Source organism: Heterodontus francisci, chromosome 17, assembly GCF_036365525.1.
Source record: "Heterodontus francisci isolate sHetFra1 chromosome 17, sHetFra1.hap1, whole genome shotgun sequence".
Lineage (NCBI taxonomy): Eukaryota > Metazoa > Chordata > Chondrichthyes > Heterodontiformes > Heterodontidae > Heterodontus > Heterodontus francisci.
The window spans coordinates 29,054,035-29,073,263 of NC_090387.1; the positions used below are offsets into that span (position 1 = coordinate 29,054,035).

General features: G+C 43.0%; 1 protein-coding gene across 4 annotated transcripts in view; it reads left to right on the forward strand.

The window, feature by feature from the left end:
- zfhx3b (zinc finger homeobox 3b) overlaps positions 1 to 19,229 on the forward strand; it is a 483,313-nt gene that overhangs the window by 96,142 nt on the left and 367,942 nt on the right. The gene's annotated exons all lie outside the window — the stretch shown is intronic.

Consider the following 19,229-nt stretch of genomic DNA (forward strand, 5'->3'; position numbering starts at 1 on the left):
GATAAAGGAGAACCAGTGGATGTTGTGTATTTGTATTTTCAGAGGCTTTTGATAAGGTCCCACACAGGAGGTTAGTAAAGAAAATAGAGCGCATGGGATTGGGGGTAATATACTGCAATGGATTGAGAATTGGTTGTCAGACAGAAAGCAGAGAGTAGGAATAAATGGGTCATTCTCAGGATGGCAGGCTGTTACTAGTGGGGTACTGCAAGGATCAGTGCTTGGACCACAGCTGTTTACAATCTATATAAATGACTTGGATATGGGGACCAATTGTAAGATTTCCAAATTTGCAGATGACTCAAAACTAGGAGGGAATGTAAATTTGAGGAGGATGCAAGGAGGCTTGAAGGGGATTTAGACAGGCTAAGTGAATGGGCAAGGACAAGGCAAATGGAATATAATGTGAATAAGTGTGAAGTGATTCACTTTGGTAGAAAAAACAGAAAGGCAGAGTATTTCTTAAATGGTGAGAGGTAGGGAAGTGTTGATGTCCAAAGAGACCTGGGTGTCCTTGTTCATGAGTCACGAAAAGCGAGTCATACAGCACAGAAACAGGCCCTTTGGCTTATCATGTCTATGCTGGCCATCAAGCACCTAACTATTCTAACCCATTTTCCAGCGCTTGTCCTGTCGCCTTGTATGCTATGACGTTTCATGTGTTCATCTAAATACTTCTTAAGTGTTGTCAGGGTTCCTGCCTCTACCACCTCTTCGGGCAGTGTGTTCCAAATTCCAACCACCCTTTGGGTGAAAATCTTTTTCCTCAAATCCCCTCTAAACCTCCTGCCCCTTACCTTAAATTTATGCTCCCTGGTTATTGACCCCTCCGCTAAGGGAAAAAGTTTCTTCCTATCTAACCTAGCAATGCCCCTTATAGTTCTGTATACCTCAATCATATCTCCCCTCAGCCTTCTCAGCTGTAAGGAGAATGCAGGTGCAGCAAGCAATTAAGAAGGCAAATGATATGTTGGCCTTCATTGCAAAGGGATTTGAGTACAGGCGTAATGATGTATTGCTTCATAAAGCCTTGGTGAGACTGCACTTGGAGTATTGTGTACAGTTTTGGTCTCCGTATCTAAGGAAGGATATACTTGCATAGAGGGAGTGCAATGGAGGTTCACCAGACTAATCCCTGGGATGGCGAGATAGCAGAAACTGGGCTTGTAATCTCTAGAGTTTCAAAGAATGATGATCTCATTGAAACCTACAAAATTCTTACAGGGCGTGACAAGGTAGATGTGGATAGGATGTTTCCTCTGGCTGGTGAGTCCAGAACAAAGGGGACACAGTCTCAGAATAAGAGGCAGGCCATTTAAGACTGAGATGAGGAGGAATTTCTTTATTCACGGTGGTGAATCTGTGGAATTCTCTACCCCAAATGGCTGTGGAAGCTCAATCATTGAGCATGTTCAAGACAGAAATCGGAAGATTTCTGAATACTAATGACATCAAGGAATATGGGGATAGTGGGGAAAGTGGCGTTGAGGTAGATGATCAGCCATGATCTGTTTGAATGGCGGAACAAGCTCGATGGGCTGAATGGCCTACTGCTCCTATTTCCTATAATAGCTCCCTTCTTTTCCTCAAATAGCCCAATTGAGCAGGCAGTTGGGGCCTTGGTTTAATGTTCCACCTGAAAGATGACACGTCTTCCACGCCACTCCGCACCCATAATACAGCACTCATTACTGTACTGATTATTGATCCCTCCGCTAAATTATGTGCTTAAGTTCTGCAGGGGGGCTTCAACTCACAACCAGCATGGATTGATGTAGATGCAGATGGTGCTCCCTTTAGGTACCAATTACCCTGTTCGTGGATTTTGCGATGGGGTTCTAGCCTAGGGGCAAGGGCAGTTGCAGATTCTGCCCTTGCACTACCAGAGCTGACAATTTGCCACGAATTCTGTGGCTTCTATTCTAACTGCGGAGGAATGAATGAAACAATAATTTACATCCAACCTGGTGTGTAGGACTCAGGGTAACCACGGTTGTTAACTTTGGCTGAAAAAGATGAATGGGTCTTGCTGTCCCTGTCTACACTGTTTTTATTTCTTTTCACACAGTCGGAGGAATTTTATGCTAGCGGCGGTGGTCTCGACATCGGGTAAACCGATGCCCAGATCCCTGCGTCCGCTCTTCTACAGAAAGCCCGCCGAATTTTGTGCCAATCAGACACTTAACTGGACAGCGGCGGGCCTTCCATAGGATTTAGGAGGTGGCGGTGGCTGCTGCTGTAGCTGCAGCGAGCAGACACCGAGGAGTGCGCTGGAACCAGGCTTAATGTAGGTCAGGGCAGGAGGGGTGTCGCTGGGAAGGCTGGCGGGGGTGGGGGGGTGGGTGGGTGGGTATGGGCGCAGAGGGTCGGCAGCAAGGGCTGAGGTGGCCCTCACTGGGCCCCCTCCCCGATTCCGGATCCCTCATTCAAGCACTAAGTATTTTGAATGAGGGACACTGCCCCCCTCCCCACCTTCCCCACCTCCTGGAGCCGGGAAGCAGCCAGCACGATTCTTCATGTCGTGTTTCAAAATTGTGGCTGTGGCGGGAAAAGTTCATTAACTGGGGGTTAATTACCCAGTTCAGGGCCTCAATTGGTGGCAGGGCGGGAAAGCAGTTCACAGGCCTTCCTGCCCCAGATCAAATTATGGCAGAGGCGGGATGGAGGCAGGGTCACCACCACCCCCACCCCCCGCTGATTTTATGCTCTTTTCCCGCCCTCCCCACTCCAAACCTGCCACGGGGGAGAGCATAAAATTACATGCGATGTATTTCTTGAAACTTCTGTCTAATTTCGGACATTTCCAGTGCTACGAATTGGAATAACTGTAAAATAGAGCTACATTACTATTCAAAACAAAAACTATGATGGTGAATATTATTGTGCCATTTGAAAATGCAGAAATTTATGGAGCACAGTTAATATCTGTTAGTTTTGATTCTGGTGGGTGACAAATGCAACCAAAGTAGGTCAGACGAAAGGTAATCTGTTCTCCTCTTTAATAGATTTTCAGTTAAAGTATTTTCAAATTTATTAAGTTCATGTGACAGCTACTATTTTAGATGCTCTTGTTAGTGAATCTTAGAGTTTAAAACCCCACAGAAAATAAATCCTGTTTGAATTTTTTAAGTGCAAAGGTCAAAGTGGAATGTGAAGATGCCATGCCAGCCGTCTCCTCCACTGTCATAGCTTTGCTTCTACGATCAAGAAGATTAAGTAACCACTCTCTCTTCAAAAGGTTTTGTAAAATTAGTTTTCAGGAGCTCATTGTGGTAAAACAAAGCCTGAGAGAACCTGCAGCTCAAGAAACAAAAGAGTGGTTTTAGCCTCTTTCTCTTCCATTCACCACCCTTACTTTCTAGTGACTTAACACAGCAGTAAACACGGTATTCATCTTCACATTATCTTCCAAACTTGGTGAGATCATGCCTCTCCCTAATCACTTTTGCAGGAATTTTTCAATGAAGCGTGTAGTCAGTGTGACTTTTATGTTGGGAATTGGGGGGTTGGTGGAGGAGGGGATATATTGTGTAGTGACCAGGCTATTTGATTTCGAATGGAGATTCAGTTGGTTGCAAGTGTTCATTTTTTGCATTGTTTAACAAGGTGTGACATGCTGCCGTAACGAGGATATTTGTTTCATGCTTTCTTCCCATGTTGAGTCAGAAAGAACTCTTCTTCTTCCCAAATTTCAGGAACAATAAGCTGCGATACTGGAGCTAGTGCTTTTCAGTTATGAGGTAAATCCATTTTCTCCATGCAGTCCACTCCATATTGGTTTTCTCATACTTCTGCTGTTTTAGCAGTGTTTGCATAATTCTCTGGAATGGGTTCAAGTTGTCACCAAGCAATTTGATTTTACAGAACTACTAAGGAAAGATAGCAGCTTTTTACTGCAGAGCTGCAAGCATTACAAAGTGTTATATGAAGATAAATATGCAGATTTGTTGAGATGCTGTTTTGAATGTCCCAAATTCTGTATTGCAAGGGTTATTTCACTGAACAAAGCAGCACTCAATACTTCTAACCTGGTCTTCCCAAAATTGTTGGGTAACATTTGTCAGATTTTGGCTGTTTACTACTTGTGGCCAAAGAAGTGAAGTTTTTAAAGATGCTTTGTTCAAATTAAAGTCAACAATCAACTTTTAAAAAATCATATACAGCACAATGGGACAACAACAGCTTATACCATTTATACTATATAGCATTTACCAATGCACTTTACACCATTGCAAATGAATTGTAATTTGTGAAGCAGCTTTAGGGAAGTTCAGTTTTGAAGTGATACAAAAATGGATTAGGGTTTTGCCAGCAATGGAAAAGAGAGAGAGAGGGGCAAAAGCAGGTTGAGAGTTCAAAATCTAGGCTGCCGTTCCAGTGTAGTATTGTTGGAGCGCTGCACTGTTGGAGGTGCCATTTTTTGGATGAGATGTTAAACTGAAGCCCCAACTGCTGCCTCAGGGGGCACAGATTTAAGGTGATTGGTAGAAGGATTAGAGGGGACATGAGGAAAAACATTTTCACCCAGAGTTGGGGGGGTGGGGGGGGGGGGGGGGGTGGGGTGGGGGGGGGGGGGGGGGGTGGGGTGGGGGGGGCGGGGGTGGGGTGGGTCTGGAATTCACTGCCAGGAACAGTGATGTAGACAGAAACTTTCAATTCTTTTAAAAGGTACCTGGACATGCACCTGAAGTGCTGTAACCTGCAAGGCTATGGACCAGGTGCCGGAAGGTGGGATTAGATTGCGTGGCTAGTTTTTTTGGCCGGCGTCTGTGGTTCTTAGGTAAAGGATCCCATGATGCTATTTTGAAGAGGAGCAGTGGAGCTCTCCCTGGTGTCTTGGCCAATTTTTATTCCTCAACCAACATTGCTAAAATAACAGATTATCTGGTCATTATCACAGGACTTTGTGGGATCTTGTTGTATGCAAACTGGTTGTCATGTTTCCTATCGTACAACAATGACGAAACTTCAAAAGTATTTAATTGGCTCGAATGTATCTTGGGATGTCCTGAGGTTGTAACTGTCTGTCTGTCTCTCTCTCGTGCGGTCTTTCTCCCTCTCAAATGATTGATCTGCTTTTGGGATCCTTAACATTTACCCAAACAGGCAGGCAGGGTCTCAGTCTATATCTTATCCCAAGGAGGGCCAATTTGAAAATTCCTGGCGTGGAACTTCAAACCACACCGTTCTGATTCTGAGGGAAGAACCTTACCAATTGAACCAAATTCTCAGATGCGCAAGCAGACCTTGTCCGGATGCAGACAGACCTGGACAATATCCAGGCTTGGGCTAATAAGTGGCAAGTAACATTCACGCCACACAAGTGCCAGGCAATGACCATCTCAATCAAGAGAGAATCGTACCATCTCCCCTTGATGTTCAATGGCATTACCATCACTGAATCCCCCACCATCAACATCCTCGGGGTTACCATTGACCAGAAACTGAACTGAACCAACCACATAAATGCTGTGACTACAAGATCAGGTCAGAGGCTGGGAATTCTGCGACGAGTAACTCACCTCCTGTCTCCCCAATGCCAGTCCATCATCTACAAGTCACAATCCTGGAATGTGATGGAATACTCTCCACTTGCCTGGATGGGTGCAGCTCCAACAACACAAGAAGCTCAACACCATCCAGGACAAAGCAGCCCACTTGATTGGCACCCCATCCACCATCCTCAACATTCACTCCCCCCCACCATGGACGCACAGTGGCAACAGTGTGTACCATGGGGAGGTGGTGGCGTAATGGTATTGTCACTGGACTAGTAACCCAGAGACCCATGGTATTGCTCTGGTGACATGGGTTCAAATTCCACCACAGCAGAAGGTGGAATTTGAATTCAGTTAATACATCTGGAACTAAAAAGCTAGTCTAATGATGTCCATGAAACCATTGTCGATTGTTGTAAAAACCCATCTGGTTCACTAATGTCCTTGAGGAAAGGAAATCTGCTGTCCTTACGTGGTCTGGTCTACACGTGACTCCAGACCCACAGCAATGTGGTTGACTCTTACATGCCCTCAGAAATGGCCTAGCAAGCCACTCAGTTGTATTTAACTGCTCTGAAGTCAATAAAGAGGAATGAAACTGGACGGACCACCCGGCATTGACCTAGACACCGGAAACGACTATGGCAAACCCAGGCCTGTCGATCCTGCAAAGTCCTCCTTGCTAACATCTGGGGGCTTGTGTCACAGTTGGGAGAGCTGTCCCACAGACTAGTCAAGCAACAGCCTGACATAGTCATACTCAGGGAATCATACCTGACAACGTCCCAGACACTGCCATCACCATCCCTGGGTATGCCCTGTCCCACCTGCAGGACAGACCCACCAAAGGTGGGGGCACAGTGGTATACAGTCGGGAGGGAGTTGCCCTGGGAGTCCTCAACATCGACTCCAGACCCCATGAGGTCTCATGGCATCAGGTCAAACATGGACTCAACCACAATCTGTAACCTCATGGCCTGGCATATCCCCCTCTCTACCATTACCATCAAGCCAGGAGACCAACCCTGGTTCAATGAAGAATGCAGGAGGGCATGCCAGGAGCAGCACCAGGCATACCTCAAAATGAGGTGTCAACCTGGTGAAGCTACAACACTGGGCTATCTGCGTGCCAAACTGCGTAAGCAGCATGCGATGGACAGAGCTAAGCGATCCCATAACCAACATATCAGATCTAAGCTCTGCAGTCCTGCGGCACAGTGGCGAGCACCGCAACCTCACAGCTCCAGCGACCCGCATTCAATTCTGCTTACTGCCTGTGCGGAGTTTGCAAGTTCTCCCTGTGACCGCGTGGGTTTTAACCGGGTGCTCCAGTTTCCTCCCACAGCCAAAGACTTGCAGGTTGATAGGTAAATTGGCCATTATAAATTGCCCCTAATATAGGTAGGTGGTAGGGGAATTGAGGGCAGGTGGGGATGTGGTAGGAATATGGGATTAATGTAGGATTAGTATAAATGGGTGGTTGATGGTCGGCACAGACTCGGTGGGCTGAAGGGCCTGTTTCAGTGCTGTATCTCTAAATAAAAAAATAAATAAATAAAACATCCAGCCGTGAATGGTGGTGGACAATTAAACAACTAACTGGAGGAGGTGGCTCCACAAATATCCCCATCCTCAATGATGGGGGAGCGCAGCACATCAGTGCGAAAGATAAGGCTGAAGCATTTGCAGCAATCTTCTGGCAGAACTGCCGAGTTGATGATCCATCTTGACCTCCTCCTGAAGTCCCCAGCATCACAGATGCCAGAATTCAGCCAATTCGATTCACTCCACGTGATATCAAGAAACTACTGAAGGCACTGGATACTGCAAAGGCTGTGGGCCCTGACAGTATTCCACAATAGTACTGAAGACCTGTGCTCCAGAACTTGCCGCGCCCGTAGCCAAGCTGTTCCAGTACAGCTACAACACTGGCATCTACTCTGCAATGTGGAAAATTGCCCAGGTATGTCCTGTACACAAAAAGCAGGACAAGTCCAACCCGGCCAATTACCGCCCCATCAGCCTACTCTCAATCATCAGTAAAGTGATGGAAGGTGTCATCAACAGTGCCATCAAGCAGCACTTGCTTAGCAATAACCTGCTCAGTGACGCTCAGTTTGGGTTCCGCCAGGGCCACTCAGCTCCTGACCTCATTACAGCCTTGGTTCAAACATGGACAAAAAAGCTGAACTCGAGGTGAGGTGAGAGTGACGGCCCTTGACATCAAGGCAGCATTTGACTGAGTGTGGCATCAAGGAGCCCTAGCAAAACTGGAGTCAATGGGAATCGGGGGAAAACTCTCTGCTGGTTGGAGTCATACCTAGTGCAAAGGAAGATGGTTGTGGTTGTTAGAGTTCAAGCATCTCAGCTCCAGGACATCACTGCAGGAGTTCCTCAGGGTAGTGTCCTCGGCCCAACCATCTTCAGCTGCTTCATCAATGACCTTCCTTCAATCATAAGGGAATATGACGATATTGTGGGAAAAAAGCATTGAGGTAGATGATCAGCCCATGATCGTATTGAATGGCGGAGCAGGCACGATGGGCTGAATGGCCTCCTCCTGCTCCTATGTTCCTATGATTGCACAATGTTCAGCATCATTCGCAACCCTTCAGATATTGAAGCATTGCGTGTAGAATTGCAGCAAGACTTGGACATTCGCGCCACACAAGTGCCAGGCAATGACCATCTCCAACAAGAGAGAATCTAACCATCTCCCCTTGACATTCAATGGCATTGCCATCGCTGAATCCCCCACTATCAACATCCGAGGGGCGACTATTGACTAGAAATTGAACTGGAGTAGCCATATAAATACCATGGCTACAAGAGCAGGTCAGAGGCTAGGAATCCTGCAGCGAGTAACTCACCTCCTGACTCCCCAAAGCTTATCCACCCTCTACAAGGCCAGGAGTGTGATGCAATGCTCTCTAATTGCCTGGATGGGTGCAGCTCCAACAACACTCAAGAAGTTCAACACCATCCAGGACAAAGAAGCCCACTTGATTGGCACCCCATCCACAAACATTCACTCCCTCCACCACTGACGCACAGTGGCAGCAGTGTGTACCATCTACAAGATGCACTGCAGCAACGCACCAAGGCTCCTTAGACAGCACCTTCCAAACCCATGACCTCTACCAACTAGAAGGACAAGGGCAGCAAATGCATGGGAACACCACCACCTACAAGTTCCTCTCCAAGACACACACCATCCTGACTTGGAACTATATCGCCATTCCTTCACTGTTGCTGGGTCAAAATCCTGGAACTCCCTTCCTAACAGCACTGTGGGTGTATCTACCCCACATGGACTGCAGCAGTTCAAGAAGGCAGCTCACCACCACCTTCTCAAGGGCAATTAGGGATGGGCAATAAATGCTGGCCTGGCCAGCGACGCCCACATCCCATGAATGAATAAAAAAAAAATATAAGATGCACTGCAGCAACTCACCAAGGCATCTTTGACAGCACCTTCCAAACCCATGACCTCTACCACCTGGAAGGACAAGGACAGCAGGTGCATGGGAACACCATCACCTGCAAGTTCCCCTCCAAGACACACACCATCCAGACTTGGAACTATATCGCTGTTCCTTCACTGTCACTGGGTCAAAATCATGGAATTCCCTTCCTAACAGCATTGTGGACTGCAGCAGTTCAAGGCGACGGCTCACCACCACCTTCTCAAGGGCAATTAGGGATGGGCAATGTATGCTGGCCTAGCCAGCGATGCCCACATCCCGTGAAAGAATAAAAAAAACCTGAAACTTTATGACTCTGGGTCCAAATTTCCATTATAATCTGCTGGTGGCTACAGATCCTCTCAGGCAGCGCAGTCTCATAATAACCCTTCTCGTATTTTATTCTATATCTAACTTTCCTATCTTTTTTTTCCCTGAGAGTACTTAATGCCCATACTGGGTGAGTATTCCATGTCATTGTAAGCCAGAAATATTGGGAAGATAAATATCTCCTTGTGTGAGTTTAGTCTAATGCTGTTTTCGTTATGAAGTTATCAACCAATATTCTATGACTCCATAATGCAGTTGGTTCTTCCCGTCAGTTGCTATATATTGTTGCACTTTTCAGTCACATTCCCTTCCAGTATAAGGTCAGGTTTTCTTCCGCAACACTCAAATTTTCTAGAGGCTAGCACATCATAGACTGTGTTCATGAGCTGTTGGAGGATTGCTCCTGTAGTTGCATTATCACCTGAACCCTAAGATGCATTACTGCTTTGTGTATCTATTGCTTTATATTTATAGTGACAGCTAGAGGTACTTGGCTGCATTTGGAGAATGTAATGTCGAGACACTCCCACACAGTAGATTTGTGAAGCATTAGATGAGTAGCTTTGTGCAAGAGGAGATCTTGAGACTACACTTTAAACAGAATAGTTTAAACTTCCAACTGTTGGTACAACCTTTTTTTTTGGTAAATGTTGCTTTTAAAAAATATAAAGCACAAAAATGAACAGGTTGTCCTTTATTGAGAAAATATGAATTTTGTGCATTACAGCTTATTGACAATAGAACTAACCGCAAAGGATTTAGTGACGCCTTAGCTCAGTCATTACCCAGAGATGAAATGGTGGCTGCAAGCCAACCACATGATTCCTCTTGGTTGGCTGAGACAGACGCCATGTTGCAGCCCAATGTACATGTTCCATACATCTCCCAACAATTAGAGAAAGACCCCTCATGCTGATTGGTCAGACATTATGTCAGTGATTTAGAATATTAAATACATGTTTTTGGTAAAGATCTCGCAACAGATGAATGGAGGCTGTCTTTTGCGTGATCCAAATAAAACGAAAAAAATCTAACTCTAGAATTTGCTGGGGTGGGGGACAATGTTTTAAATCACTTTGGTTTAACTTCTTCATTATCCATAAATAATGTTGATTTTTCATTTAAAAACCTTACCACTTTGAAACTTATTTCACACATTTCAGAACAGCATTAAGAATTCAAAATGCTTGCATACAAGCAGTGTATGTGGCTTTTTAATGGAATTTCCCATCATTACAAGCCAGTGATCTACATTTCTGATCAATGAAAATTAAATTGCTTTAGTTCATCAGCTGCTCATTGTGACTAGACAGAGTCTGAGTGTTTCCCTAGTGGAGGTTCCAGTAAGTTTGTAATGTGACTTAACCATTTCACTGCTAGTGGTAACACACATTTTATTTCTTCCACTTCTTTTGACCACACTTTGCTTTTAAATATTATCTGTTTTATGTCACGTTTTATTTTGCATCACAATGTATTCAGTTTTAACACTACTGTGATTTCTGATGCAGGCAGCTGTTCTAGAGAAAGCTTCTCCCCGAAAGGAAGGAAGTTGGGGGATGCACAAGAGGCCAGAATTGGGGAAATACAGAGTTCTCAGAGGGTTGTAAAACTGGATGGGTTACAGAGGGAGGGGTGAGGCCACAGAGGAATTTGAGCACAAGGATAAGAATTTTCAATTTAAGGCGGTGATGGACCTGGAGCCAATGTAGGTCGGCGAGCAGATGGGTGATTGGTGAATTGGACTTGACACGAGTTAGGATACGGGTAGCAGAGTGCAATAAAGTCGCCACTCAAAAAGCAAAAGTGTTAACTAATTTAAAAGCAACAAATGTAGTACTAATGTGGATTAATTAGCACTAATGCCACAATAATGTGCTTCATTCAATAATTTTACTATAATGTGCTTCATGCAAGATAACTCATCGGCCAAAGTGCTTTACAGGAGAGTAACACATCAAGGAGTTCATTTTAATGATTTAAATGGTAAATGCAAAGCTGTTGACATCATCAAATCCTGAGATGTAACATCCCTGTACAACATTTAAGTCTGTTATTCTTTCAATCAGGGTAAGATTTAGATTGTTTTAGTTTGGTGCTGCGATTGAATCATGTCACGTGAACAAAAGTGCCATGTGGTTTGAGTAACCTTGAGCTTTATTTTAGTGGATGCTAATAGGACTGTATAGCATTATGTAACAGTAAAGTTAAAATCAGGTATTTTATGACAAACATTAATTTTGCTTTAAGCTGCTTCAGTGCAATTAACTTAAAACTAAGGTGTTTAAAATATTAACATTGAAGTGAGATGCTCCTACACATAAATACGGTGCATCGTACTAGAATACTAATGAAAGAGTGCTGCCACTTGCATTTGTAAATAATGCTGTAAATTTCACTGAAGTATGATACTTTGCATTATCTCATGAATGATGCATGACATTCTGGTCCTTCTCTCTTCCCTAACAAAAGAAAGTTTGCCAAATGCTTTTTCGTGAATACAACACCCCAATAATACGATAACATTACTTGGAGGTACTTTTGCAGTGTTACAGTGGGCTTTGGCAGAATGAAAGTACAGTAATGCACAGTCACTGTGTTGAAGCACACCTTACTGAAACAGGAAAACAGTCACATTTTTCAGATGTGGTTTTCTGTCACAGCTGTGCAGAGATCATCTCAAACCTTCAGTTTCACATATCCAAGAACTTTCCAGTTTCTTAAACACCAAATTCCCAAATGGTGACTGTCTACACTTGGTTGCTTCCAAAATGGTGTCATTGCTAAACTAAAGCTAAATCACTATGATAAAGATCTCTGGTTCACAGTAATTAGAGGGATTCAATCAAACAGCTATCAAATTTTAAGAAATGCACAAACTGCTTACTTGTCTGTGTATGTTGTATAATATTTGTGGCTGTGAGGTTCCACATCTGTAAAGTTTTCAAAATGTCATGCATCCATATTATTCAAATTTTACTGTGAATAATGACATGAAAACTAATGTTTGATTCTCATTCTTCACTTTACCCACTGAGGAAAGCAGAGGCACTCGGCAAGTTACAGAAGCTGCAACTTGTGGTTTTGGAATATTTGAAAAATTAGCATTTTTTTTAAGGAACTTTGAGATGAGTCATGGAACTATCGGAAAGCAGAAAGGAAATTGATGAAAAACATTGATGATAAATTTTTTTAAAAAGCAGAAAGTTCTGGTACTGCACAGTTTGCTTAGTGAATATCTGAAAGAAAAAATAATGTTTTGGCTGAGACCCTTCAAAACTTGAGGAAAGAAAATTTTAGTTTGAAATATAAGTGAAATGTAATTATTCCTTTGCACTATGCATTGTACCAGAAGAAACACAGTGGCACAGTGGTTAGCACCGCAGCCTCACAGCTCCAGGGACCCGGGTTCGATTCCGGCTACTGCCTGTGTGGAGTTTGCAAGTTCTCCCTGTGTCTGTGTGGGTTTTCTCCGGGTGCTCCGGTTTCCTCCCACAAGCCAAAAGACTTGCAGGTTGATAGGTAAATTGGCCATTATAAATTGTCACTAGTATAGCTAGGTGGTAGGGAAATATAGGGACAGGTGGGGATGTTTGGTAGGAATATGGGATTAGTGTAGGATTAGTATAAATGGGTGGTTGATGTTCGGCACAGACTCGGTGGGCCGAAGGGCCTGTTTCAGTGCTGTATCTCTAATCTCTAATCTAAAACCATCCAGAACGAAGGCGTGTGTCCCCAGCAACTTTGAAATAGAGATTTTTTGTACTTCATCCTTTTCAATTTATCGATAAGTCACATGTAGCTCTGCAGACTCAATATTTTCAAATACACAACTGCAGAAACTCGGCAAGCTACAGTTACATAGAATTACATAGAATGAACAACACAGAAACAGGAAGCTGGTTTATGCTCCACGCAAGTCTCCTTCATCTAACCCTATCAATATATCCTATTCCTTTCTCATCTGTTTATCAGTTATATAACAGTGGAAAGTGCTGGAAATACTCAGCAGGGCAGGCAGCATTTATGGAAAAACAGGCTTTGTGTTTCAGATTGACAACCTTGCATCAGACCTGGAAAAAGTTAGAGATTTGGTAGGTTTTAACTAAGTACAGAGGCAGGGAAGGGGAGGGGGAATGAAGGAAAGAACAAAAGGGAGATCTGTTATAGGGTGGAAGGCAGGAAGAATTAAATAACAAAAGGGATGATGGTGCAAGGCAAAAGGGAGTGGTAATGGAACAAGGAAAGAAACAAAAAATGGTTCTAGTGGAGCTGAAAATGGGAACAAAAGGCAGAATCAGTACCAACAACTGCTATCCCAAAAAATGGATTGTGATCTGCAATTGTTGAACGCGATGTTGAGTCCGGAAGGCTGTAAAGTGCCGAATCAAAAGATGAGGCGCTGTTCCTTGTGCTTCGTTTGAAACATAAGTAAAATTTAATTATTCCTTTGCACCACAGTGTTTTGTTTTTGTACTAGAAGTGGAATTGGGTGATGTAATGAATTAGAATATGGTCTTCATACCCTGGAGATGGAGCCAAAGCAGATCAGAATATGAACTGAGTTTTTTTTGTGTTGAATAGAACAATGTAGGATATAATGTACACATCACTAATGGAACCTGGGGACAGAATTGAATAAAGGGGAGGTGGGAGGGTTTAGGGTGGTTGAGCTTTGCTTTCATTGCTCTGTCCTTGCCCTTCTTCCATGATTGCTATTACAATTTGAAAGAATATGCAGCCTACTTCACAGAAGCACAGTGACAGTCAGAGCTTCATATTGCTGCCAGTATTTGTGAGCTGTCTTTTTTTTGTTTGCCAGAATACTATTCGTTTAGACCCTAACAAGGCCATTATATGTATTTGAGTGTCCAAGGAAACCTGTGCCGTGCCACTGAAAAGACAGTAATGTTAGCCCTATTCATCTGACCAATTTGAGCACAGAAATAGCTTTTTAAAATGCACTTCAATTACTTTTTTAATTCTAGCATTTGAAGTGCACATTAGTTGAGTCCCACTTCAGCGAAAAAATGGCAGCTATCTCAAATGAACTTAATTGAGTGCATTCAATTCACTGTCATGCTCCACAGTATTCATCCCTGTTTTCTCTTTTTCCCTTTTTAAGTGACCTTTTCATCTTGGGAGCTTTCATTTTTTTTCATGTTCAAAGTCCCTGAAGCCAGCAGTCCTTCAGACTTCATTTCCACTCACTCGTTCCCCCCCGCAAAAGTAAAACACTCTGTTCTCATTTTCCATTTTTGGAACAGGTTTATTCCGTATGTCTACACTTCACATTTTTGCTCTTCCCTTCCCTGCACAGTGCAGGAACTTTGGGAATGATTCATTGGCAAATTATAGTGAAAATTCCACTTGGCATTCTTTCAACCCATCAGTAAAAAGAACCATGCCTTTTAATTGTTGAACTGGGAAAAGGTACAGTGTGAATGGAAGCCTTTGTGTTTAGCAACATTAATCAATCTCCTGACACTGGGCCCCCTTGTAGTCACCTACTGTTTGTATATATTATAAGGCCTAATTACATATCAGCATTGACTGATGGGTGAGCCCTAAGCAGCACCAGGCCTAAGCATCAACGTATTGTCAGATCAGTTGAACAGTGTCACTTTTCCAGATTAAAAGTAGTGATTACGAAATGCCAGATGCAGCAGCAGCAGACTTCAGTCTCTATTTCTGGGTATTCTCTGGTGTTTGGAGGAGTGAAAAGCCTGTCTGCGGAGAAAGTTGAGTTGTGATGAGCTGCTTTTCTCACTGTACTTACGAGCAGCTTCAATTGTCACTCCTACTTTGTTTAGACTAGAAGTTTGCTGGCTTCCTGCTGCTTGTGAAGCTGTTTATGCTAATAAACTCATTAGTGTCGAAAGCGCCTGGTCTTTTTAATCAGTATGTGCAAAGCAAAGCTTGTTTGTGTTGACATGCTGCCAACACTGGCACCCTTTTGCCAAATGAACAGGACAACTGATGATCATCTATAATATAGAGGCATTGAGGTTTTCAAATGAAAGTCCCAGACATACGGTAGTGTGTTTGCACCAAACAGCTAAATATGACAAACTTAGCATATTTCACTTCCACTTTAGACTAAGGAAGTTTATATTTAAAGAAAACGTGGCTGTGGTTTAAGTGAGCATTGCCTGCAGTCCCTAGTCAGTTTCCATGAAAAACCCTGCAATCCAATAGGCTTGCATCAGAATCTGACTCTGATTTGCAGTTTAGCTGCTAACACTAGCATTTTTTTTAATGTATTATTTCCTCTTCTGCCTCAATGCAATTCCCTGCTCAACACAGAGTTGCTGTGGTGAGAGGTTAGGCACATGACCTGCTTTCAAGTTCCTCCAGGTGAGAGTTGGTGCCTGAGACTGGTCACCCACATTGTACCTAGCCTCTCGTGTGCATGGGTCCATTGTGCTGATGCTAAAATTGTAAATTACAGTTGCAAGCCAGTGTTATACCATCATGCAGATAGTACATCAGAGCATCCCAACATGGTGCTGCCTTAAGGGTATTACTTTTTCCTAAACCCCTCCACTCTGCCCGCCTTCATTTCACCATCATAAAATCCGTTAGTTGATTCTTTCTGTCATTTCTCCTGTTAGTATGTGACATCCATTTTTATATAAAAAGCACAATATGAATATGGGCTGTTGATCTGATCTGTGTGCGATTGAAGTGGGTCAAATATTCATGCATTAAACTGAACGGAATTTGAGGTTGGACCAATTTCAGGTTCACAGGAGACCTCAGGGATCTCGGGGACTGAGTTTGTTAGATATAAAGTGTAAAACTTCCCAAGGCCATGTACTTGCCTTCAATAGTCAAATTTCCAATCACAGTGATTTGTAAGAAATCACACCTGAGTTAGGCAGCCACTCAGCTAAAGGTTCGGGCTCAGAAGCCCTTTTTGAATCTGAATCAGTGCAATTGGAGCCGGTTCCAAAGATCTGAACATTCCTGAAGTTGCTGTTCCCTATCTATTCACATTTAGTTGCTACACTTGATGACTTTTTAAGATGACTTTTTTTAATACTGTCCAGATGCTGGAGCCAATTTTTTCAAGTTCACCGAAAGAAACTGAGTCTGAGCATTCGAATGAAGGATCAGAAAATGGTGCTTGAAATCTGCGTTTGATTCGTGACTGCTTTGTTTTTTAGCTGAAATAACTAAAGCAGATTCTGCAGCATTGCGAACCAGCCCCTGAATCTGTACTGGATTCATTGTAACAACAGCAGCAGATCTAATTATTCAGTTCAGAGAAAGACAATATAGAGCAAAGCCTTATGATTGTTCTTGGAAATGGAAAAAATACTACCACCTTTCTCTAAAGGTTCGCCTGAGGTGCCCTACCCCATTTTACTCGTGCAGCTCTCAGTGACTGCCTGAGAAAGCAATGAAGGCCACTGTCAAAAATATCAGAGAAATTCTTTCCAATGATTGAGACTTTTGTAATATTCTAAAAAGGTTACAAAATCACAATCCAGAAGCATATAACCGAAAATAATAAATGTCAAGAGGCCTCTCCCTCGAATTACTGCTTTTATAGGCAAAGGACACTTGTGATTGAGTGCAATGTGATATTAAAATATATGAATTGTCCACCTCCCCACAAATCCAAAAGAAAATGATTTAGAGCCACACCCTGAGCAGCAGAAAGCTGTTTGCATGAGGTGAGAGACCACGGCAACTAAGGTCGTTGAGCATGAATCTCTGGTTCCCTTGTGTTTTCTCACCTGCCATTATAGGGTTTTGTTCTTCATCCTTTAACTTATGCTTGTTTGAATTGGCTGCACTTTGATATTGTCTGAACGGGGGGGAATATGCGGAGAGCCTGAAAGGGCCATTCTGTTAGTCTACCCGTAAACTGCACAGGGGCTGTTTTCATCTCCCAACTAATTGGAGTGCAGTTACAATTTCATGCCTTCTTCAACGTTGGTTTATCACCAGCAACATTTATTGCATTCATGTGAGTCACGTACATAATTAGCTCAGTGCTAATTAATGATTAAAATTACACACTAAAGCTGTTAATATTTAATTCGCAGGAAATGGAGGCACCACCTCCTTTAGGCTGTATGCTACGAGTCACTTTGAAATGCCGTTGGCTGACGGGCACCGTTCTGGGCTTAGCACGGGGAGCTTCCTCCTCTCTTGAAATTAGATGCATCTGAGAGATTGTTTTGCAATAGTCTATTAGCATTTGAATTAGCCGGGGGCAACGAAGGAAGATATTCTGCTGAAGGGAAGGGTTTAGAAGTCATAACCTATGCATGTTTTTACTCAGGAGGAGCTGTCTAGGCCTACATGACACCGCCATGTTATTGCCAGTGGGACACACAATCCCACAGAGCTTGCTTTGTCTGCTTGGAGTCCAAACCTTTAAATTATGTGACAGGAACAGATCATTAATATGAGCAGTGGTGGCAGTGTCTATCTTACAAGGGTTTTTTGTTGCACTGTATTATATTTTTCACTGTCTTTAAAACAGTACTGTTAGCCTTAGTGTCCAAACCATACAGTGAACTTGTTTCTACATGTGCTAATATTTGAGCTGTTTAGAATGCAAATTTAAAATCATTGAGGCATAATGTGATGACAGGAAAGGATACTGCAGTTGCTTTATTAGTCAATTGAGATTAAAGGTACATTATTAAAAAGGCAGTTGACTTTTAATTCAGCATTCCCTCTGTTGTAAGCCTCTGGAAGAGAGTATATCTGTGAAAAATACTTATTCTACCTTTTGTAATCTTTGGATCTTGTGCTCAAATCTTTTAAAATTAAAACCTATTTTTCTGCTGAATGTGCAACAACAAAAGGTGTTCCCAGTACATCCTTGTGGCTGGTCTCAGAGATGTTTAAGCTCCCTATAGTTGCAGTTTCAGATGTGTAAAGCGCACAATTTTTTTGAATATGTTGGGGCAAAATTGCTATAGCAGCTCACAAAAGGTTAAGCAGTGTTCCCTCCGAGAAAATTCAGCATTTTCAGTTTAATTATCAGGCGTATGTAGATTTGAACCTCATTTCTCCCCTAAAATGCTTGATCTAATTTGTGAAAATGTTCAGTAACTGGAAAAAGGGGCTGATTGAATCATAGTGTATTTGATTATACAGCTTCCATACTTTCCTTAAATAACTTGTGGGTGGGGGGGGGGGGGAAGGGGGAGGGTGCACTGAGAATGTCCCACTTACCAACAGGCATGATGTTGAAAGTGCGACCTTTGACAATCAGATACCCTCACAAATCAAATTGTTTGTCGTCCTGTGAAATAAATTTAGTATAATCTTAAAATTAAGGATTCATGCTCTGTCTGAGTAAGAGCTTGCAGACTGTAATAGCTGGAGGAATGGATGGATAGAAGATAAGTGAGTGATGTTGCCCTGGGCACACTGACTGCATGTATGAACTTAAACAGTTTCCAGTCTATTTTAAAAACAGACTGATAGCAATAACTGAAGATCATTGATTTTACGGGAATCCATGTTCACAGACGTACAAATGATCGACCAGCAGGTTGACTTTTGCCTCCTTAAGTAAGAATTGACTCTGCTTTCCTGTATTGACTGAAAGGCAAGAGAGGGTTTTCAAGCAAATGCCTGAGTGCGAAGCAGCTTAGGAAATTCTTCTATAAAGTTACCCCTGGGGGAAAATAATACACACTGAGAATGGAGAATTTTAATGGGCTGCTGTTAATTTCTTAAAATAAACCATTGTGCCATCACTGCATGAGTAGGACAGAGTATAGTTAGAAGCGATTCATCCTTTCTATTTCTGCGTATTCCTGGAAATCTTAGCAGGGTATTGCATGCGGGGATGTAAATGTTTTATGTTTTTGTTAAAAAAGTGCTCTCAGGAGCATCAAACCCTGCCTTCATTCTCAGCGGGGGAAGAATCTCTATATACTCTGAAAGATTCACTGAGATGTAA